The sequence below is a fragment of the Hermetia illucens genome, chromosome 5 (genome assembly GCF_905115235.1).
Source record: "Hermetia illucens chromosome 5, iHerIll2.2.curated.20191125, whole genome shotgun sequence".
Lineage (NCBI taxonomy): Eukaryota > Metazoa > Arthropoda > Insecta > Diptera > Stratiomyidae > Hermetia > Hermetia illucens.
In genome coordinates, this window is record NC_051853.1 from 103635020 (window position 1) to 103659936 (window position 24917).

The following is a 24917-nucleotide window of genomic DNA, read 5'->3' on the forward strand; positions in this document are numbered from 1 at the left end:
TCGTTTATTGTGGTTTTCAATCATTTTTCACCACAGAATACATTTGTTACAAACATAATAAAACCTGTAACTGCGAAGAAGAATTTTGTTCAACTGTTTAACTTTACTTTCTTAGTTAATCTCGCTACAAAATGTTTTATGTCGTTGATCCAAGGCTGCATCTTGGATTGGATTAATTCAATGATACCTTTTTTTCACTAATTCTTCATTTAGCCCCAAAGCGTTTGCGATGTGATTTATCAAATTTAAACGATTTCACCACTTTTGGTCACTTATGGCTATCATTTTCTCCAACAACCATTCATTCGTTCTACTTATTCGTACTTCTTCCCATAAAAGTTAAGGTTTTTAATGTTCATATAAAGTTGAATGCTTTTCACTATTTACGCCGGAAATAATATGACTTAAAAACAGCGATTGTTCATTGATTCGCAGACTGCAAAAATAGACCCTTATATGGAGGAAGAATAATGATCATTGGATCAGGGCCTTGAAATGTGTTAGAGCACTTCATTCAAGACCGTAACGGTGCATTACAGGATAGCTTGTAGGAGTCAATGTGGTCAGCATTGCGTTCTTCCGAGATTACTAACCTGATTTGACTCAGGTACTCATTCACAGCTGAGTCGACTGGTATCCGACGTTCAATTACGGTACAAATACTACTGCCACCAATGAGATTTGAACCGTGACCTTCCGTACAACAGCCTTGTGTCCTAACCGCACAGCTATCCGGATACATGGAGGAAGAAACTCATCATTTATGGGGTAATCAATTTCAAGGTTTTCCAAGGCAATCAAATAGCCGAGTGCATTCTCCAAAACTAAAAATGCTTCATGCTCTAAGCCATTTTCCAGGGCTGAATTCTCAAGGCAAACCCTGTATTAAAGCGGGTTTAATTCTTTCCTTGAATTCCTCCCCTGTGCTGCGCAATTATTAGCAGTTTTGGAACTATTGGCTTATCACTTATCAAGTTTTGTGTAAAATAAAACCTTATTAAAATCTGATTACTGTCTGTCTGTCTGTTTGGAACCACCTTTACATATTACATGGAACTGATCGCATCCCAGTACTCCTGGCAGGCTACCATTCATCGTACAAAATTTTCTGGTGATATTACTTTACCTAGAGTTTCCTCTCGATTCCTCCTTTCTTCCACAAACCTTGGACAATGGAAGAATACGTGCGCTGCGTTCTCGGGGGCTCCATCGTAATTTGGAGAGATATATATGTCCATCATCTCCGTTGGCAGAATGTCAATTAGCATCATTCCCGAGATGACGAACGCTGTATCATCTGAGACGGTCCTGAAGGCAGAACACATCCTTAAGGCTATTCTTTTGTAGATCCCTCAAACTGGGACTCCATACAGCAATATAGAACTCAACACTCTAGCTATAAGGAGCCTGCAAGTATGCCCCAGCCCTCCTACATTTGCATCATCATCTTTTGGGGACCTTGGAGCCTTGAAGTGTGTTGGAGCACTTCATTCAAGACCGTAACGGCACACTACAGTGCACTGTAAGAGGCAATGTGGTCAGCATTGCGCTCGCCCGAGATTATTACCCTGATTTGACTCAGGTACTCATTCACAGCTGAGTCGACTGGTATCCGACGTCAAGTCACGATAAAAATCCCTCTGCCACCATCGAGATTTGAACCGCGGTCTTCCGTGTGATAAGCCAGTGCTGCCCACTGAGCTATTCGGACACGTAGTGAATGTTTTTCGCAAGTTCTATGTTCTGCTTACAATTGAGTCTTCTGTCTGTCATAACTGCCAAGTATTTGCTGGTCGGCTTTGAAGTGATGATACGATTCATAATCATCAACATCAACGGCGCAACAACCGGTATCCGGTCTAGGCCTGCCTTAATAAGGAACTCCAGACATGCCGATTTTGCGCCGAGGTCCACCAATTCGATATCCTTAAAAGCTGTCTGGCGCCCTGACCTACGCCATCGCTCCATCTCAGGCAGGGTCTGCCTCGTCTCCTTTTTCTACCATATATATTGCCCTTATAGACTTTCCGGGCTGGATCATCCTCATCTATAAGGATTAAGTGACCCGCCCACCGTAACCTATTGAGCCGGATTTTATGCACAACCTGACGGTCATTGTATCGCCCATAGATTTCATCGTTATGTAGGCTACGGAATCGTCCATCCTCATGTAGGGGGCCAAAAATTTTGCAATTTTTCTTGCTAACACATGTCTCCGAGGAATACATGAGGACTGGTAAGATCATTGTCTTGTATAGTAAGAGCTTTGACCATAGGTGAGACATTTCAAGCTACACAGTTTTTGTAAGCTGAAATAGGCTCTGTTGGCTGCCAACGATCGTGCGCGGATTTCATCATCGTAGCTGTTATCGGTTGTGATTTTCGACCGACCCGACAAATTATCAGCGATCTTAAAGTTGTTGTCTCCTATCTTTATTCTTCCCATTTGACTAGTGCGGTTTGATGTTGTTGGTTGGTTGATACGATGATGATACGATTCCCTATTCTAATGCAGGCGTAATTTCTTTTGCGGTGCTTAGTGATGAGGACCGCTTCCATCTTTTCTAATTCAGCACTCTCCAACTAAGCCTTAAGAGCACTAATTGCTTCGCTTGAGCGCAACTCAGCATCTTCGAGATGCTCTGCGACCACAACCAGTGGTATGTTGTCGGCGAAACCTACCACTGTGGCTTCGTCCATCATTACATCATTATACATAATGCTCCGCAGTAGTGTGTGCAGTTCAGAATCCTGTTGGACACCCGCAGAGACAATGTACTCCTTGGGTCCATCATCAGTATTATACCAGAGCGTCCGCTCTTGAAAGTCGCTACCGACAATAGCAGTGAGATAGGTGGGAACACCAATCGTCGCCAGAGACATTCGTATAAGGTCCTCATTGGCCGAGTTGAATGGACACGGTCACATCCAATGTCACCACCACGCAATATTTGCTGGTACAACTCGTTCCGTAAATTACATTTTCGGCCAAGCCAGTAACGTAATGGTTGATCTGGCTTTGCAGAGCCCATACTGGGCACATTCAGGGTGCGTGTCAAGGTATCAGTACCCTCTCTTGCTGAGAAAATAACCCCTGGATTATTTTTAACAAGTGGAGTCGTGTCACGATCTTATAGGCGCTACCCCAAGGATTTATGTCCGCTTCCAAATAAAGCTCCCTAAAACATTGCCGTTTACTCCGTTGGATGGCGAGCTTGAGGTTCCTGCGGGCTTCCCTCTAGACATGCTCCTTTTGCCCTTGATCGATCCTATCTATTGCCATCTAAACCTTTCGTCTGCCAAGTTCACTATTCCATTAATAATTGAGTCTTCTAGTGGGAAATAAGCATCTCTTAGGCATTGACGCGTCACATGCTTTAGAGATACATTGTGTGGCATGGAGAGTTCTATCCGCGGAAGTGCCTGCTTTGTTAGGCAGGTATAACCATTGCTTTTGCAGACCATTCTGGTATTCTTTTGGATTTCGGCTTCCGGGGTGCGGGTCTCCTGTCCTTTGACTCAGATCTCCAATGGAACCAGACCCCCCTTTCCGATGACCAGAACTATATCCAACGGGACGAACGCTTTTAATAAGCACCCCCCTCCCCCTTGCGTTAGTCTCTTTGCTGCTCCACTGAATGGCCCACGCATTAAAGTCACCAGTTCTCGCCCCCTTGCTTCGCGAACAAGATTGTCTAACAGGTCTTCAAACTCAGACAGTGAAATGAAATGAAATCCAAGAGAGACTATTGAAAGGAATTAACGAAGTGGTGTCCAATACTAAAACGGCTACTACTAAAGAAGAAAGCGAATAGCTGGGACTCAACGCTGTTGCTCATTGAGTTCTTCAAACGTGTTATTGCACCATCTGACTAGCAAGAAAGGACGACCGTTTCAATATGGGAGATGAAAGGCAGTTCAGCAGATTTTTTTAATTACCATCCAATTTGGTTGGACAGCACCATCAAGATTTTTGAACCGCAAGAGCAGCGCACTCTTTACATTGCATTTGTCGATCTAGAAAAGGTTTTTGATCGTGTGCCAAACAAACTTATTTGCTATATTATTATGTGTGGCAACACTTAGTGCCAGAGGAATTCGTTCGTGGCCTAAATGTTCTACCACGATCCGAAGAGTAAAGCTCGAAGTGTGCTAGGTATATCAAAATCGCTTCACGTGTCGGTCCGTATTCATCAAGAAAGTGCTCTCTTGCCACTTTTCTTTGCACTGTTATGGCTACTGTGATGCGGGATATCCAACCTGCAGTGCCCTCCACACTGCTCTATGCAGATGATGTTTTCCTAGCGTTTCATAACCAAGCTGATCTCGAGGATCATCACCAACGGCGCAACGACCGGTATCCAGTGTGGGCCTGCCTTAATAAAGAACTCCAGACGCTCCAATTCTGCGCAGAGGTAGGGTTACATTTTTCTAGCACGATATGAAAAGTAAAGCTTGAAATGCTATAGGTATATAAAAATCGCTCCATGTGTCGCGCCGTGTTCCTGAAGAAAACGCTCTCCCGCCACTCCTCTTTGCTATGTTAGGGTTACTGTGATACGGGGCATCCAACCTTCAGCGCCCTACACACTGCTCTATGCAGATGATGTTTTCCTAGCATCTCATAACCAAGCTGATCTCGAGCATCATCATCAACTGCGGTCTAGCCCGCCTTAGTAAGGAACTCCAGACATCCCGGTTTTGCGCTTAGGTCCACTAATTCGACATCCCTAAAAGCTGTCCAGCGTCCTGACCTATGCCATAGCTCTATCTCAGGTAGGGTTTGCCTCGTCTTCTTTTTCTACCATAGATATTGCCCTTATAGTTATAGGGTTAAAAATTCTTCGATGGATTCTTCTTCCGAACGCGACCAATAGCTCGCATTTTTTCTTGCTAAGAACCCAGGTCTCCGAGGAATAAACACTGGGACCCTATGCTGAGCCGTTTCCAGCGGAAAAGTTTTTGAAAGCTGAAATAGTCTCTGTTGGCTGCCAACAACCATGCGCAAATTTCATCATCGTAGCTGTTATCGGTTGTGATTTTCGACCCTAGATAAGAGGAATTTTCAACGATCTCAAAGTTGTAGTCTTCTATCTTTTTTCTTCTCGTTTGACCAGCGCGATTTGATGTTGTTGGTCAGTTGGTCAGTGCCGACGTTGCCACCATATATTTTGTCTTCCTTCATTGATGTGCAGCCCACGATCTCGCGCCGCCTGCTCAATCTGGATGAAGGCACTTTGTACGGTTCGGGTCGTTCTGATGATGTCGATATCGTCAGCATAGGGATTAGTTGGGTGGACTTAAAGAGCAATCCCTTGCATTTACCTCAGCATCACGGATCACTTTCTCCAGAGCCAGGTTAAAGAGGACGCATGAAAGGGCATCCCCTCGTCGTAGACCATTATTGTTATCGAATGGTCTCGAGAGTGATCCTGCTGCTTTTATCTGGCTTCGCGCATTGGTCAGGTCCGCCTAGTCAGTCTTATCAATTTTGTCTCTCATGGCCGTGTATAGTTTTACCCTGGCTATGCTATCATAGGCGGCTTTAAAGTCGACGAAAAAATGGTGCAACTGATGTCCACATTCCAACAGTTTTCCATCGCTTGCCGCAGAGATAAAATCTGAACTGTTGCTTATTTGTCTGGAGTGAAGCCTCTATGGTATGGGTCAATGATGTTCTGGACATGATGATCGGATTGAGTCACAAGCCCCGGAGAAATGCTAGGGCGTCCACCTCAGTCGACGTGGCAGGACGGGCCCCGGTCCTGTCGATAAATGGGCAAGGGTTTTTGACGCATGGACGGCGTCAGAACGTAAGCAAGTTGGTCCGAACTAAATGAATAAAACAAATACGTGTCTGCACGCTAAATGTTGGCACTCCAACTGGTAAGACCGAGGAACTCGCCAGAGCCGTTCGGAAAAAACGCATTGATATCTGTGCTCTGCAAGAAACCCGATGGTTTGGTGTCAAAAGCTGCGACATTGAACGCGAACGCGGTAAAAATGGCTATAAACTTCTCTATTTTGATAACCCCCACACTCAAAATGGTGTTGCATTGTCATCTCAGAGGGTTCCTGTGATACCATTAAAGAAGTCGAAAGATTTGATGATCGGCTCCTGAAGATCACCATTATATCAGCTGATCGCACTATTCACTTCTTCACCGCGTACGCACCACAGACAGATCGACCTGATGCCGAGAAAGATGCCTTCTGGCAACTTCTCGATGAAAAGACTTGTCACGTGCCTGCTGACGACTATATTATCATTGTCGACGACCTTAATGGTCATGTGGGTGAAAAAGCAGATGGTAACAGGTGCCATGGGGGAAAGGGATTCGGAGCGCGCAATGAGGGTGGCGAGCGTATAATCGATTTTGCGGACACCCATGACTTTGTACTTATGAATACATGGTTCATCAAACGATTGTCCCATCTTCCTACATTTTATAGTGGGAACAGTAAAACGCAAACCGACTATATTCTCATAAGAAGCCAACATTTTACAAAGCTGTTCCCTATGAGACCATATCACCTCAACATCGGCCATTGATTGCCGTCCTGCGAATTAACCCACCGATAAAACAGCGTGAGGAACGCACTGGCCCGCGGCGCATTAAATGGTGGCGATTTGGTGAGAAGAAAAAGGAAACGATCTCCTTCACACGATTACCAACCATTACGAATGTGGGAGGATCGTAGAACCAAATGAAAGACACGATCCACAAAGCGGCCTCTGCAATCCTCGGGGTCACCAAGTTGGGTAAGCAGTACATGAACCGAGATACTCGGCTTTGGAATGATGATGTAAAAGAAACGCCTCTACCACAAATTTCTCCACGATAAAACATCGTCAATTGGCAAATTTATAAGAATGCCAAACGGGAAGCAAAGAAAGCAGTCGCTGTCACCCGAGCCAAGCATTACAAAAATCTTTACGATAAACAGGACACTCGGGATGGCGAGAGAGATCTGTATCGACTTGTTAAAAGCCGTAACGAACGTACACGGGATATCGACCACTTCTGTTAATGACAAGAACGGTTCTTTGCTTACCAACCGTCGAGCCGCAAAGTATGGATGGCGAGGATACTTCGAGCAGTTGATCCTTCACTTCCACAATCATTGCCGATATTTGGACCAGTTCCACCTGTCAACGCAACTGAAGTCGTGGAGGCAATAAAAAGAATGATGTTGGAGAAAGCCACAGGACCTGACGACATCGCATTTGTCAAAAACTGCGGAACTACTGACGCAATACACGCTGCGCGGTTACTCATGGAGAAACACCGTGAAAAACATCGCCCTCTTTACATTGCATTTCTGGATCTAGCGCGTTTGACTATGTGCCACACGAACTCATCTAATATGCTTTACGACAACACTTCGTGCCAGAAGAACTCGTGCGCTCGGTTCAATTACTCTACCACGATCCGAAAAGTAAAGTTCGAAGTATGTCGGGTGTATCAAAACCGCTTCGTGTCTCTGTTGGTGTTCATCAAGGAAGCGCCCTCTCACCACTTCTCTTTGTTCTTGTTATGGACACCGTCACACGGGATATCCAACATCCAGCGCCCTACACACCGCTTTATGCAGATTATGTTTTCTTAGCATCACATAGCAAAAAGATCTCAAGCAAGTTGTCCAAAAATGGAATGATCGCCTCATGTAACACGGTCTCAGATTGAATCTAAGCAAAATTTTGTACGACCGATCCCCATGAAATAGGCGCAATCACTGTCAGCAGCAGTGGTCTGCCCAGAACTGATCGATTTAAATACCTCGGGTCAATGCTATCAACCAATGGAGAACTGCGTTATGAAATTGCTTCACGCATTAACGCAACCTGGATGAAGTGACGTTCCACAACTGGTGTTCTTGTGATCATCTCAAGTCTAAGATTTACCGCAATGTCGTCCACCCAGTCGCCCTCTATGGTGCCTAGTGTTGGCCAACTATAAAAGACAATGAACGGCGTCTTGCGGTAATGGAAAGGAAAATGTCCCGTTGGACTAGTGGCGTGACACGTTTTGCTCACATCCGAAATGAGGATATCCGCGATCGTTATGGGGTTGCATCGATCGTGGAAAAATTGCGAGAGAGGCGTCTTCGATTGTATGGTCATGTAATTCGTGCTAACGAGAATTCACTTGCCAAGATTGGTCTGAACATCAAAGTAATGGTAAACGACCAAGGGACCGGCCGTAGCGGCGGTGTCTTGATACGATCACGACGAGCCGACCCCGCTTGCGAACAGGACAAAGGCTAAACAAAAAGAAGAGGGATGATGTGCTGGGCATATTGGGCTATCCGGCCTAACAAGATAGCGGAGAATATCGTATAGATGGTAGTTAGCAACGTGATTCCTCTATATTTGCTGCACTGCGTGATATCTCCCTATTTATGTATAGAACAGATAATGCGCCGTTGCTGAGCAGTTCTCAAATTATTCAACCCATTGCTCCAATATGGCCATTCTGTCGTGGATTTCCCTCTTTGTCTGGGTAGGACGAGGTGTCGAGGTGTATAAGGCTTCATCCTGCTGACGTGTTGGTAGAGCTCCCTGTACTTTTCGAGTTCACTGACCTGTTGGTTCCCTCAGGCTTCCTTTTTCCGTCTGTGATGTCGCTTCTCCGCTCGACGGAGTTCGTGATTAGTCTCTGTACGTACCCGCGTTCTTTGAGAATGCAACGTTACTCGGTATGCAGCATTCTTCGGTTCCGTTGATAGCGGTTCCGACTTTTCTTGCGGCTGTAACCAAGCCGTGTTAATGATACCGCCCTTCACGTGGTTGTGAAGATCATTTGTCGATGCTTAATCTCTAGGACATCTGTTAGCTGCGGTTATTGCGGCATCCATTTCTCCCTTATAGGTGTTATGGAGAGCTGTGTTGTGAATGGCTTCAGTATTCGGTCTCACTTGATTGTCAGAGGATGTCGTAATTCGAGCTCGGAGCACCATGCCAACAAGATAGTGGTCCGAGTCTATATTGGCCCTCCTACATGTTCTTACATTCATCAAGGCGGAGAGGTGGCGGCGTTCAATTCGCACGTGGTCAATTTGGTTGAAAGTGGTCCCGTCTGAAGAGGCCCACGTATGTTTGTGGACCACTTTCCGCGCAAACCAGGTACTTCCAACAACCATTTCGTGTGACACTACTAATTGAATGATCCGCAGTCCGTTACCATTTGTATTTTGGTGTAAGCTATGGGAGCCAACGTATCGCCTAAATACAGACTCCTTCCTTACTTGACTGTTAAAATCCCCAAGTATGATTTTGATATCATATCTGGGACAGGCTTCGAGGGTTCGTTCTACTGCCTCGTAGAAGGCATGGGACAGTGGACGAACTGGTACAGGAAAAGGGCAAGAGCGCTGCAATATGTACCAGAAAGAAGATCGGAAACAGATGCATGGCTAAGATGCGAAATGAAGATGAACGACTGATGAAACTATACTGGACGAAATTACCACGAAAGAAACAGTCCAGGATGCTTAGAGATACAAACCCAAGCGCTGGTAGAATTGTTTAAACGTCACCAGAAAGCGTCTTATGATTGCAGTAGAAATATTCATTGGTCATTACAGGCTAAATTAACACCCGGGAGGAAAGTGACAATACTTCCATATATGTTCTCCGGCAGTGTCCAGCACTTATGCAAAGTAGGTTGAGGCATCCGGGAGAAAACTTAAACCAGATACCAGATACGGTTATAGGCTTGATCCATATACTACAGTTAATAGGTGTGCTATAACCATTAAAGGGACACAGTGCAACTTCCCTCGAATCTATTATTATTATCTTGCGGTACTAATAAAGTTCAGCCTGAAATGAATTTGATGGTAGCAGTTCTATTCTCTTAATTCGATTTTCACTTTTCAAAAATTCGCTAAAACTAAATAATACAAACTTAATCCGAAATAAATCTTTAATACATGCATATCGAGTATATGACAAAGAAGGGAAATCGGCAGTCCCACTGGCATATAACAAGATTAAAGAAGAAATACGAGTTTCCCAACAGTAAAACATTGTAAATTGTATATATCTATCGAATGTAAAGCAACGTAGCGAAAGTAACGTTCGTTTCAGCGCCTATTCGCGACAGCTGAGACGAAATCGTGGAATGCGTTAATTTATGCATATGTGAATATCGATAAGGTATCTGGGTTTTTACATTTTTGTAAAAATCATCCAGTCTTTTCAAACAATTTCACTTTTCTATGTTTTAGAATTTTTTAAATCTAGAATAAATATGGCATGTATACATAATTAACTAGTAGTGTTCGGATTGCTAAAAGAAAGTAAAATTAATATGAAAATTAAAAATGTCATCAGTTTGCCAGTTGTCGTATTCAATGCAATGCAAACATTAATTCAAGTGTCCTAGAGTAAAAAAGGATATAAATGGCTGCTTTTTACAAATTACGAAATCCGTGAGTGCTCCGAAAATCTTATCTTTGAATTCCAAATTTGTTTTATATAATAAAGTTTTGTTTTTATTTCTAACTTTTTGTACAAACTAAGCGGCGGCGATACGCTCTCTACCTTGACTATTATGATCTAAAGTAAAATGGTACTCAAAAAGAACTTGCCTAAAGCTTTTTTCATCGACTATAGCGGTGGAGCGCGAGAAAATCTCTATTGAAAGAATCAACGTTACAATTTCATTGTTATCGGTCAGTGATGTTAAGTATGTATTTTTCATTCGACATGTTTGGTTGTACTGCCTTCATGTATATATATTTGAAACTAATTAAAAGTGGACAAATCAAACATCAAGGGAACCTTGGCCGACTCGATATACTTCTTTTTTGCAAACAACTTATCTATGTTGAGATTTCTTTTCATCTTTTATTTAAGAATAGTCACCGACATTAGTTTTCACTGGAAGAGTTTACATTTACACCTACAGTTACAAAAGCTGGAAATCTTTGTATCTTATGCACGATTCGAACAGAGCTAAGAATACAAAATATTCCATCATATTTTGCCAAACTCTAAGATACACATATGTATAATATATAGATACTGTGTCCATCCTAAATTATCAAACACGCATTTCTACTTTACTCCGTGCACAAAACCATATACATATATATGTTATGCACGTACACTAAAAACCGCTGCTAACCATTGCTTTATTAGCACATACATATACATACTTAAGGGGGGGTTTCTGGTAAATTTTGAAAACATGTACTATATACTATTATTAACTTTATTTGTGCAGATATCGGAATGGAATTATTTTGGGGCCTAGATTTCATATAGTTCCATAACTGTGATTTTTAAGGTTTTGTGTAAAACAAAACCTTATTAAAATCGATTCAATGTCTGTCTGTCTGTTTGTCACACGTATTTTTATCCAAAACGGCTAAACCGATCCAAATGAAATTTGGTGGACAGATGGGAGCTATGAAATTCCACGCATACAGCGAGTGGCATAAATTTAGGTGAAGTTTAAAGGGGGCTTCCCATACATGCAAAAGGGGGTTTCAAAAATGTTATGTAGTTGTGTAGGATATCAAATGAAATGTCTCCATTTGTACTTTCCAAAACTGGCGTTAGTTTTGGCATAGATTGCAAAGAGCTTGAATAAGGAGTCAAAATGTACGCACTTGAAGTGAGACAGGACTCATTTTCGGAAACTACACAATCTAAAAATCCGAAAAAAATCAGGATGATGCGCCTAGATGAAATCTAGGTCTCAAAATATGTCCCATTCCGATATCTGCTCAAATAAACTTACTAATAGTATATTACTACTTTTTAGAAAGCTACTAAAAAACCCCCTTAAATTCATGTTAGGACTTGTATCAGCATAGAGGACAGCAATTCCTATATACGTTCTAAATTTTGTGAAAATCTGGCTATTAACGCCAAAGTTATAGCAGTTCAAACTTAGGAATTTCGCGGGAATTTACTGCTTCCAAAGCCATGCAAATCAGATGCTGACGTCATAATTACCCGGAATAATTGACATTCGCGTGAAATATTAAAGTCGCATTTATGAAGAATCTATTTATCTGCAGCCCTTTTTAAGGTTTTGTGTAAAATACTTATGTGAAATTTAATCTTTGAGAGATGTCCCATTCCGGTATCTGCTCAAATAAATTTACTAATAGTATATTATCAACTTTTAGAAATTGACTAAAAAACTCTCCTTAAGCTCATCCTAGGTGTACTAAATTTTGCACCGAGATAGAGGACAGTCTCGTGCATACACGTTCCATGAAAATCCAACTATGAGTGTCAAAGTTATAGAAGTTCAAACTTATCACTTTCGTGCTAATTAACAGCATGCTGACGTCATAATTAACGAGAATAATTGAAATTCGAGTGAAATATTAAAATTCCATTCAAGAAGGGTCTAATTCTCCCTAGCCCTTTTTAAGGTTTTGTGTGAAACAAAACCTTATTAGAATCGAGACGGTGTCTGTCTGTCCGTCTGTCTTTTTTTTTTTTTTTTTTTTTGAGGAGGTGGAAATCTTCAAAAGACACTGGTCTGGACACACCAGCGTGTGGGATTTTTACCCACTAAAACCACCCCCGACTTCATCCCTGCCCCGCGGAACCACCATAAGGTATTACATCACGGGGCCGAGTCAGCTCACTCTAGCTTAATCCCATTTCTTCTATACGCGGCGCACGTGACCGCGTTTTTCTCCTTTCCTCTGCCTTTCGCAATTTATCTTGAATTGATGCGATCATGGAGTTGACCGCATCCCAATTCTCTTGATGTGCTAGCATTTTCGGCACCAGATTTTCTGGTACCAGCACCTCTCCTAGAGTCTCCTCTAGATTCCTCCTTTCTTCAACTAATCTCGGACAGTGGAAGTATACATGCTCTTGGCCCTCTGGGACTCCATCACACTTTGGACAGTCGGGTGAGGTCTCCAATTTGAACCTGTGAAGGTATTGGAGATAACCTCCATGTCCCGTGAGAAACTGGGTGAGATTATAATTAATTATAATTAATCTCACCCTGTCGTCTCTCCAACCACTCCTTGATGGCAGAAATGAGCCTATGAGTCCACCGACCCTTTCCTGAGCGTTCCCACCGCTCTTGCCATCTATTTATGGATCTCTCCCTCTCAGCGTTCTTCGTCTGCAATAAGGGAGAGATTGGCTTCGCATTGTATATATTCGCCATCTCATCTGCCAAGATGTCAATCGGCATCATTCCAGAGATGACGAATGCTGCGTCATCTGAGACAGTCCTGAAGGCAGAGCATACCCTCAGAGCTGTCCTCTTGTAGACTGCATTCAGTTTGCTAGTATTAACTCGCATCCGCAATGCCTTGCTCCAAACTGGGGTCGCATAGAGCATGATTGAGGTCACCACCCTGGCTATAAGCAACCTAGAGGTATGCCATGGCCCTCCCACGTTCGGCATCATCCTCGCCAGGGCCATACTAGCAGTGGATGATTTATCACAAACGTACTGTACGTGTTGTTTATAGCTGAGCTTCCTGTCTATCACCACCCCCAAGTATTTGATGGTCAGCTTGGAAGTGATGATATGATTCCCGATTCTAACACAGGCGTAATTTCTCTTCCGACGCTTCGTGATGAGGACCGCTTCCGTTTTTTCCTCCGCAAGCGTCAGACCAGAGCTCTCCAACCAGCATTTGACAGCACTGATTGCCTCGCTTGAGTATAACTCCGCATCTTCGAGATGCTTTGCGACAACAACCAGTGCTATGTCGTCAGCGTAACCCACCACTCTGGCTTCCTCTGGCCAAGCCAGTAACCAATTTGATGCATCAATGGTTGATCTGGCTTTTCGGAACCCATAATGCCGATCTGAAAGGCCGCCCTGGCTCTCAACTACCGGGAGTAATCTATTATAGATTACTCGCTCTAACATTTTCCCCACTGTGTCCAAAAGACATATGGGTCGGTATGACGATGGTTCACCTGGAGGTTTACCAGGCTTAGGCAGAAGTACCAACTTCTGTCGCTTCCAAGCTGCTGGAAATATTCCTTCGGACATGCACGCTTCAAACAACTCAGCGAACATGTCCGGCCTGGATTTCACGGCAAGCTTAAGGGCCTTATTCGGTACTCCGTCCAGGTCCGGCGCTTTATTGTCTCCTATTCTGCTGCAGATCTCCAGCAGCTCGTCTCTGGTGACTGGCGGGATTGCCGTCACATTCAGAGGTGGTTGGAATGTATCGGTGCTCTCCTCTTGCTGGGGGGAATAACCCCTGGATGATTTTTAGCAAGAGGGTAGGGTACGTGATCTGCGGAGATGATCGGCCTCTGAATCGTCCCATCACGATTCCATAAGCTCTTCCCCGCGGGTTTACGTCCGCTTCTGAGCAGAGCTCCTTAAAGCATTTCCTCTTGCTAGGCTGGATGGCGAGCTTGAGGATTTTGCGGACTGCCTTATAGTCGCACTCTTTCTGCCCCTGATCGACTCTACCTAACGCCCTCTGAGCCGCTCTTCTGGCTCGGTGGCAAGCAGATCGAGGACCGGTCAGTTCATCATTCCACCAGTAGTTTGGTCTTCTACTGCGGAATGAGCACCTCCTATGCATGGACGCGTCACATGCTTTGGCGATGCATTGAGCCAGATGGATGGCTCTTTCCGTAGAGGCGCCTGCATTATCAGGTTGATCTAACCACACCTCTATGAAGGTCTGGTCATCGAAAGATTTTGCAGACCAGCCTGAAATCTTTTTCGGTTTCGGGCATGATAGCTCTTTGGCCTGATGTTCGACACATTTCTCAAAGAAGATTGCCTGGTGATCGCTGTGGGTGTAGCGTTCGCTGACGCACCAGGACATACCACGCGCCAGCGATGGGCTGACAAAGGTCAGGTCTACAACCGAGCCTGACCCCCTTTTCTGGAAGGTGTTTACAACACCTTCGTTAGCCAAAACTATGTCCATCTGCGCGAAAGCTTCTATTAAACTGCGCCCCCTAGCATTTGATTCTCTGCTGCCCCATTCTAGGGCCAAGTATTGAAATCGCCAGCAATCACCTTTGGACTTCCTCCCCTTGCGTCGAGAACAAGATTATCAAGCATTTTCTCGAATTCAGACAGTGTCAAACTTGGTGAGGCGTAGCAGCTGTATACATATACACCACTTATTTTCGCCCACACAAAGCCACTGGCTACCTGACTTGCAGTACATTGTATGGTCTGTCGACCACAAGCCCATATCGCCGCTCCACCAGTCGAATCTGTGACCCATATGCCACCGTGACGGTTTCTATATGGTTCACTTATGATGGCAATTTCCAGCTCAGATTCAAACGTGGTCTGCTCAAGTAAATCCTGAGCGACCCTGCAATGATTGAGGTTTATTTGAATAAACCTCAATTTCTCATTGCAGTGAGCGCCTTCCTAAATTCCGGACATTTGCCACTTCCGGCAATATGCTGGGTATCCTGTCCCTCTTTTACTTCGCACAATAGGCATTTGAGGTCCCTATTGCACTCTCTGGCAATATGGCCTTTCTCCCCACACCTTCTGCATCGATCAATGCTGCTGGTGCATACTTTCGCGAAGTGCCCAAACATGAGGCATTTAAAGCACCTCTTCAGTGACATTTGTTCTCTTAAGCGGCAGAAAACCCATCCAATCCGAACCCTTCCGGCAGCCAACAACATCTGCGCTGCCTCCGCTGGTACTTGTACCACCATAGGCTTTTCGTAAGCCCACAACAGACTCCTCGGTAAGTTCTTTCAACTTGAATTGCTCTTTCAGAGCAGTACAAATTTCTCCTTTCGATGGCACTTCATCGAGATCCTTACATTGTATATAGATCTCATGTTTTTGGGGACGCACTGCGGCATTCTCCCCAAGTGAGTTTTTCACTTGAATGCGAAAGTCATCAGTTTTGCCACCGCTGGATCTTTTCAGCTCGAACATGAGATCCCCTATCTGGGTTCTTCGGATTCTGTTCACATTTCCGCTCAGATTTTTCAGGTCGGGATCAGCTTGGACCTTTTTGAGTATCTCCGCGTAGGACAGATTGCCCTTACTGGAGATAACAATTGCATCTGGGCGAGTTCGGACTTTTGCTTTTCGTTTCATTTTTTTGTTGGTAACTATAGCCATCAATTGTTTTCGTTCGTCTTGGGCTTCGCAACGCTGGTCGAGTTTCCTAGATTCGCTGTATGCTTTCCTCCTTCTGAGCTGTTGGCGTTGGTTTTCAGGATGTCCAGTCCGCCTTTTTTTCTCTTAGGCGCCTGCTGATTGTTTAAAGGATCCCCCTCTTTTTCACGTACTCGCTTATTTCGCTGGGATTCGATGGTAGTACGGTTAGGCGTCACTTGGGTCGCTTGTGATACTGTTGGCACAGCGGGGTTCGGCGTGTCCTTATTATTCTTTTCCTCCATCTGTGATCCATTGTAGAGGACTCTAATAGCCCTCACCATATTCTTTATGGCTTGGTGTACGTTGTGCTTGTCCTTGATAAACTCGGACAGCTCAACTATTTTTATCCCAAGCTGGGTGAAGGGTAATTCCTCCGGATCGAGACTCTGCTCCCTATAGGTCCCGGCAAGGTTACTCCTTTTACATGGTCCTTCACTTTTGGCCTGTACTTTATCCTTCGTCGTCTTTGGCATTGGTGGAGACCTTAAAGTTGATGAGCTTCTTTTGAATGGATCTCTTCCTTGTTCCTGAAGCACCTCCTGCTGTCGCCCATTTTGAACATGTGCGGTGGGTGTAGTCACGGTTTTTGTTGTCCAAAAAGCTGCTTTTAGTTCATCTTTGTTTGCTCTTGTTATTGGTGTTCTCGGTAAGGTCGGACTTCGCTTGAAAACCTCCTTCTCCAGATCCAAATCACTTGTAGCTTTATATGCCAAGGTGGCCAAGTTGTCCACCACCGAGGCACTGCGGTCGAGGGATATCGACGACCGGGAGCCCGCTTGCTCACTCCCAAAAGCCGCCGATACTGTGGTTCCGAACCCCTGCACCGTAAGTTTCCTCCTTCTCTCGTCTTCCATGGTGGTTTTATGTTCTGGGTATCCTTCCCATAGCCATTTTGGTCCGCGCACCAGAGATGAGCAAACACTAGCCCATGCACAGTCAGAAAAGAAAAGTGCATGATTACATATTTACAATCAATAGGTATGCCCCAATCCACTAGCTGGGGTCGCGCTTGATGATGATGAGATCTGGCCACTCCTCGCAGAACTGTCTGTCTGTTTGTCCGTCTGGCTATCTGTCTGTCCGTCACACGCATTTTTCTCAGAGATGGTTGTAGCGATTGGCATCAAATTTGGTAGAAAGGTGGGAACTGTGAACGCTCACGCATACACTGAGTTATATCCTTTTACGTTGAATTTAAGGGGGGTCCCATACATACAAAAGGGGGGTGTAATTTTTTTTTTCATCAAATATAGTGTGGGGTATCAAATTAAATGTATCAGTTAGTACTTTTCGAAGCTGATCTTAGTTTTGACATTTGTTGGAAACATAGGGAGTGCGGGGGGTTGAAAGTGGTCATTTTTTTAACAAACGCATTCTCAGAAACTACCCAACCGAAAAATCTGAAAAAAATCAGGGCGCTGCCACTATATGGCGCCTAGGCTCCGAAATACCCTCCATATCGATGCCTGTTCAAATAAAGTTAATAATAGTACATTACTATAATTTTTAGTAATCGACAGGAAAACCCCCCCTTAAGTTTACTCTAGAATCATGAAATTTTGCAACAATATAGGCTACATCATCAGCATGATTCTGCCAAATTTGGTCAAAAATGGCACTATTACTAACAAAGTTATACTAGGTCAAAACTGTTGCTTCTGTGCAAATTCAAGGCTCTGAATGCCAATGTCACTTGAAAGTGGATATTTTCACATAATATATGCATATACAATATAACGTGCTACATATTAATGGGACAAATGCACACTCAAATCTCTTTATAAAAGAAATACACAAAACCGTTCATACCTGAAGCGTCTAGCTTCCGGTTTTCCGACTTGTTTATATTTGATGTTGGTTAAATTGTTGGCATTGGCTAATAATACTAAACTCAGAGTGTCAAGTGTATGAGGATGACTCTTATCAATACAGGGCTTTCCATCAAATGATTTATTTAAATCGCTTTCTAGAAAACAGAGGGCAATGGAATTTTTAGCTATATTACACGGAGCTGTCGTGCACTCATCGCTCCTCATATCTTTTTCTTTTTCTTCAGCCTTCAGTTCACAAGCGGGGTCGATTCGTGGTGATCGGTTTATTTTATCAAATGCCTGATCAGGATGTAATCTCGAGACCTTTAAATCCCCATCCAGCGTATCAAGCCACCATTGTTTTGGCCGGCTTTTTGGTTGGTTACCATTGCATTCGATGTTCTGATCAATATTGATTGTTGAATTCTCGTTAGCGTGAATTACCATTACCATCGAAAACGCCTCTCTTGCAGTTTGCCCACAATCGGTGCAAACCCATATCAATCGCGGATATTCTCATTTCAGACGTAATCAAAACGTGTCACGCCACCAGTGATACTCTACGTGACCATATTCGGTGATAAAGAAATTTACAAACCCTCCATTTGCATGAGGTGCCCCCCTTTAAACTCAACACAAACTGACGCCACTCGCTGCATGTAAAGGGACACACAGCCCACATCTTCTCACAAAATCCGTGACAATCCGTCTGCTTCCGAGAAAATCGGGTGTGACAGACAGACAGTCATTCCACCGATTTGAATAAGTTTTTATTTCACACAGTGGGATTTGTGTCGTGATTTGACGTCGGATACCAGTCGACTCAGCTGTGAACGAGTACTTGAGTCAAATCAGGGCAATAATCTCGGGCGAGCGCAATGCTGACCACATTGTCTCCTACAGTATACTGTAGTGTACCGTTACGGTCTTGAATGAAGTGCTCTAACACACCAATATGGATTGTTGCGCCAACGATTAATATTATTATTATTTTATCTGCGCAGCCCTGCTTCCTTCCAACTTAGCCATTCTAGGCTCCTCCCTACAACTCAGAAGTCGCCTGGTTGCTTTCCTGAGTCTTAGCAGTTCGCGATTCTATTATGTCATGGTTCCGCTTTGGCCTCGGGGAATAAGAAAAACCTCTGCAAAGTACTCTAAAAGTGTGCCATTCAGAACTACCAATTCATCTTCTGTCGCCAAAGGGGTTTTTATTTTCCTAAGGAGCTTGACTATGTTCATTGAACTTTGTCCAATCCGTTTTCCCACGGTTCCGTCTTTATATCACAGACTGTTTGCCTGTAATAATCAGACTAAATTCTAAGTAATTGTGATCTGAGAGTGAAACTTCATCTACCACTCGCCGGTCTCTAATCAACTTTGTAGTGCAGATTGTTAGGTTACTTATTTCACTTCTTCCTGGCGTCATGAACGTAGGGGCCCATCTTACGTTCGCGGTCATCAGATCAGCTAAAGTGATAAAATTAAACAGCTTCTCTCCTCTAGGATTTCATTTGCTACTGCTTCAACAAATATGCTGAGCGTACGCCTTACAACCCGTTAAAAGTTCAAGGCAGTTTTATTTCCTGCACACACTGCCAGATTTCTCAGTTCTTGCGTTGACGGAGGACACAAGCATCGTAGGGTAAGCAGAGGTAACTATGACGTTTCTCCTTTTTCCATTAACCTGGTATTGTAATTTGACCCCAACTAGGTCCTGGAAAAAAAAATTGTCGGTCTAGAGGGTCTTTCATGGAAAAAAATCCTATCCCTTTTACTGATCCAATACCACAGATTTCGTTAAAAGGAACTCATGGCTCTTATACCGGAAATATACAAGGACATTCCTGCAAGTTGGTTAGCTTTAGTGCCAGTAGATAGGAAGAGGCGTTGGTATGCTGCAGGTTAATTTGAATGACTCTTATGTTTGTAAACATAAGTGCCGTCTAACGTGAAAACATTATGGATCTATCCAGAGTTATCAGCTTGTCCTCAGTGTTCGCTGAAAATACGGCTTTCGATTTCTCTGATTTCGACTTCTTTCGCAGTGCCTTTCGTTGTCGTCAGTTGGGAGCCTCCCCAGGCTTACGGTGTTCGGGTAGCATGGATTTGTTTCCACATACCGCGATTAGACTAGTTGCACTCGCATCACCAAATTCCCTTTCTTCCACAGTTCCTGGTAACAACAGAAGAGAAGGTTTTGACACACAAACCTTTACGTGGCCGTCTGCCGAGCCTTCCTCTCCCGTTTTCTGGAAGGATTAGGCAGCAGTGTCACCGACAGGCCGGCCGTAATCAGGTTTCCAGATCCTCTCATTATGGGAATTGCTGGTTGACCACTATAAATGCTGGGTGTAGGCTTTTAATTAAAGTGGACATCATGTTTTCCACAGATTTCTCCATCGGGGTTGAATATGGTTAGGTTTCCAAAATCCATGCCTCGCTCGCGAACTAGTTACTAAAAGTCACGTGTGAATTTGAAGTGTGTGATTCCGTATCACTTGGAGTGTTACAATCGATTGCTTCCACCTTTTCGTATTTTTTTGGACACCATTAGTGTAATAGTAAACTACTACAGGCTCCCTCACCACGACAAGGTGGTGTCCGAGCGGATGACTTACAGTAACTTCACTCACAAAAAATTTAATCCAGTCGAAGCCATCATGAATGGATATGGCGTGCATAGGCGAATGAAGTGAAATGTTTAAATAAGATACAATTTCAGCAGGAAAAGACGCATTCGAAAAAAGAAGAAAGACTTGAAGGTTATATACACCATCGACAACAAGTGACTAATTTATCAATAAATGGGGCTGCACCAAGGAAACTAACTTAAAGGTTGGTCAAACTTTCCAAAACAAAGTGATAAGAAGCATAATAAATGCTCGCTGGTACATTCGAAATGAGGATTTGCACCCCTGTTAATACAGATGGTCAGTGAAGTCACCAAAGCGCATTCCATTAAACGTGATCAGTGATTTTATCCCCATGAGAATAACCATGCCTAAAAGATAGATTTACAAGTCTGTGGGGACACTTATTGTGATACAGTTTGCCCTTTAAGGGGACCTAAGGACTAAAGTTTGTGAAGAATAGCCAATTCCACAGTAAAACCAACCAAAGTGCTGGCATTGACCACAGGTCCTTTCCCCTGCAAAGGTTGAAATGTGCTGGATGGAGAACACTTCAGTTGTAGCTCAGTGAGAGGTGGTTGTACTGAGTGGAAATCCTACTGACAGCACATATAAACCCCGAGGTTAGTCTTTTGAAGGTTTCTACTTCTTAGAGAATAGATATCATTATTATTTTATCTAATTTATATAAAAACCATAAAAAGGAATGTCTCTTCATAAAAAACAACTAAGCTTTTGCTGACATTCAGAAGAAGGCAAAGTTGTCCAGCTGAATTTCTTTGTGGACTCAGACCACAGCGGAACTAATAACCCAATACAATACATACAGTCATTGGCGTATGTACATTTATAATTTCTCGATTGTTTTTTAAAACGTATGGAAAGAAGTACGAATGTAAAAAAATAATTCAAAAATTACTCCACTTATGTCTTTTCACTTTCAAAGATGTAACAAACACGCATTTGTTCATCTTTTTAAATTTTGGTCAGAAAAAAGGAAAGTAAAATACTACAATATAGAAAAAATAAGTAACTAATAATTGGAATCCAATTCCGTTCGTGTTGATATTGATGAAAATTGCACAAAACAGTGATATTTCCAATTGCAAATGTTTGATAATTTGTTTTAGATATTTTATGATGCAACAGAAAGAAAATCACGATTTTAAGGTAGCTACAGAAGCATAGGAAGTAACTCGTAACAAGGGTATTTTCGACTTTCTAAATCATTTACTTTACTTAAAAACTTCAAGCTAAACGAGAGAAGTCATATCACATTAGCTCATTAGACTTTTTCATTTCGGATAGCACTCGTGCTTGGATTATGAAATCAAACGTTTGAAAGTGTCCATAATGGACCAATTAAAATCGAAAGAATGGTAAACTAAATGAAGCTTTCATAAGTTATCTGCATAAAACATTCTGCACCCAATCAATCTAATCGCTATTAAATGATAATCGACGCCGTTTCAAAATTAGTTAATTTCAATATAAAACAACTCCACATGGGGTTATGACTAAATATACAAATCACTTAAATTTCATGTTTTGCATATCATAATATTTTACAAATGGTTTAAGCAAGGTAGCATATGTGTATTTCGCTAGTTTTGCAGACTGCCGTTAGAGAGTTATTTCATGAAGTTACTTGTGAACTTTTATTTTTGAACAAAACAGTGGAAAAAATAGATTTAAACTTCACATATATCCCAGCAAAACTAGCATATCTTGTTTGTATTTTTATCAAAAAAGTTTGCAAAACAGTAAATACCTAGGAGTGGGTTCATCCATCGCGACGGACATTACTTTGTTTACAATAGCGACCTTGCTCAGCGATTTTCACGGTTAAAATGTTCATCTATAATAATTAAGGTGAAATTTCAGAAAAAGCAATGACAATAAAAATTGTTAGTTGGAAAGGCTACAATAATTTAGCGCCACAGAAAATGATAGTGCTTGTTCAATGATAGCACTAATCCTGAAGATTTTAATGAAATTCATCTATATATCAAAATGCACATTTGACCAAAAAGAGGAAAAGAGAAGAAGTGTAATGGAAACTAGAAATTCATCAAGCGGTAACGAAACTTACGATCGCTGAGTAGCATTTGATTAACAAACTAATTGCTAATGTTTGCACCTGTCCATACTTTAGTATTTATTACCCATGAAAAGTTATTGAAAGTACGCCATTCTCATCAAAGCATAGCAAAAGAGTGCCCATTATTATTAATGGAACCTATCCATTTGGTTTAAGCTGGATGTATGGTCCAGCTACTACGGAATCACTTTCGCCGAATGTTATGAATTTAGGTTGATGACATATTTCGCCTTACCTAGATGCGAAAGCTACTTGTACGTTGGCGAGCGTGAATAAATTAATGGTTTGTCCAATTGCCTAATTTGCATCTGTCTTTACAAATTTAAATTTGGAAGATACCCTTTGTTTATTACTGAAAATATAGTGGATTTAATAAATTGTGCACATAACAGAGTAGTAGTTTCTCCTCAGTTGTAAGACATGATCCATTTTTTTGAGTATGAACTAAATTAGCAAGAAAACAACTTGAGAAACCAGGAACTAATCGCTTTGGGTATGGACGACTTTGTGTTTTTCTTATGGGGAGGACTTTTAATAGACTTTTTCTGACCAATTATTCCTTGAGCGATTTCGAAACTTCAAAATCTATATATATTTATTAGATTGTTGCACATGAAATGGCCGATTTGGCAATCGAGTGAAGTTAGTTGCGATTTTCCTGTATCAAACCACCACCAGTTGGCGCTGTTGGTGTCGGATAATGAAGTATAAATGCTCCTACATTTAATCAAGGAGTCATTTCAGTTTTGACTATCGTTGTGAAAACAGTGAATAAAAAGGAAAAAAAGGATGGAAAAGAGCCAAGAACGTATACTTTTTCTGTATAACTCGGTCATAAAGCAGTGGAGGAGACCAAGAACATTAACAGCGCATTTGGAGCTGATACGGTAAGCGAACGAACTACACGGAGCTGGTTTGAAAAATTCCGGTCAGGCGACGTAAACCTTCAAAGTGAGCCACGTAGACATCCAGGATCATCGATTAACAACGACGAGCTGCGTTTGCTAGTCGGATCCGACACACGTCAGTCTGTGAGGGACATTGCAGAGAAACTGGGCGTACACTATTCGACAGTTTCCCGGCACTTGCAACAATTTGGAAAGGTGAAAAAGCTCCACAAATGGGTTCCTGCAAAAGAAGCGATCCCTTTTTGCACGGAATAGTGACATGTGATAAAAAGTGGATAATATACGACAATCGTCGCCGATCACCACAATGGCTCCATTCGAAGAAGGTAATGGTGACTGTTTGGTGGTCTACAGCTGGAGTTATCCACTATTTTTTTTCGCACCTGGAGAAACGATAAATGCACAGAAATACTGTTCCCAACTCGAGGAAATGCACCAAAAATTGAGTACTCAACGGCCGAGATTAGTCAGCAGAGATGGTGTGATACTCCTTCACGACAATGCACGGCCTCATGTTTCCAGAACAACGGTTCAAAAGTTGAACGAATTGCAGTATGAGACTCTGCCTCACCCACCATATTAACCGGACCTTTCGCCAATCGACTACCACTTTTTTAAATATTTGAATATTTGGATCATTTTTTGATAGAAATTCAATTTAGGAATGAAGAGGCTGTCAAAATTGCCTTCGACGAATATCAACCCCCGACAGTTGGACTTCTACGAAACTGGCATATATGCTCTTGAATCTCGCTGGAAGAAGTGCTTTGATTCGACTGGCACATATTTTGATTAAATAAATAAATTTCTGTAAGCTGTAAGGACTGTCCTTTGAAATTTTAGTAGCAAAACGGCCATTTCATTTGCAACAACTTGATAAGATAATATTAAGATAATAATTATTATACTTATAATAAACAAACATTGCCCATTACCGCTTACTGGTGCGTAAATACGCACCACCACGCATATGCAAGGTTTGAACTGTTTTTTTTCAAAAGATTATAAATGAAATTATTTTTTTTTTAATTTAATTTTGAGAACGTTATACATAATTTTTCGCAAAGTCATTAATGTTTCAACTTGCTGTGTACTCTTTTATATGGGTCCTTGACACATAGTAAATACTAAATTGTTTTTAAATACATTATATATCTTTTATAACGACGTCGAGGCGACCGGTGAAATTCGGTGGTTATAACCGTAGGTCGCTATATGCATACGCCAGATGAATACTCCAAAAATACTTTTTATTTATGATAGAAAAGAGTACAGAGTGAGTACAACAAAGATTATACATTCGCCGTAATTCACTCAACAACATGGCCCAGATGATTTTAGTTTCATTTTAA

General features: G+C 42.4%; 1 protein-coding gene across 1 annotated transcript in view; it reads left to right on the plus strand.

The window, feature by feature from the left end:
- The window catches only part of LOC119658184, a 139346-nt gene that overhangs the window by 980 nt on the left and 113449 nt on the right, over positions 1-24917 (plus strand). The gene's annotated exons all lie outside the window — the stretch shown is intronic.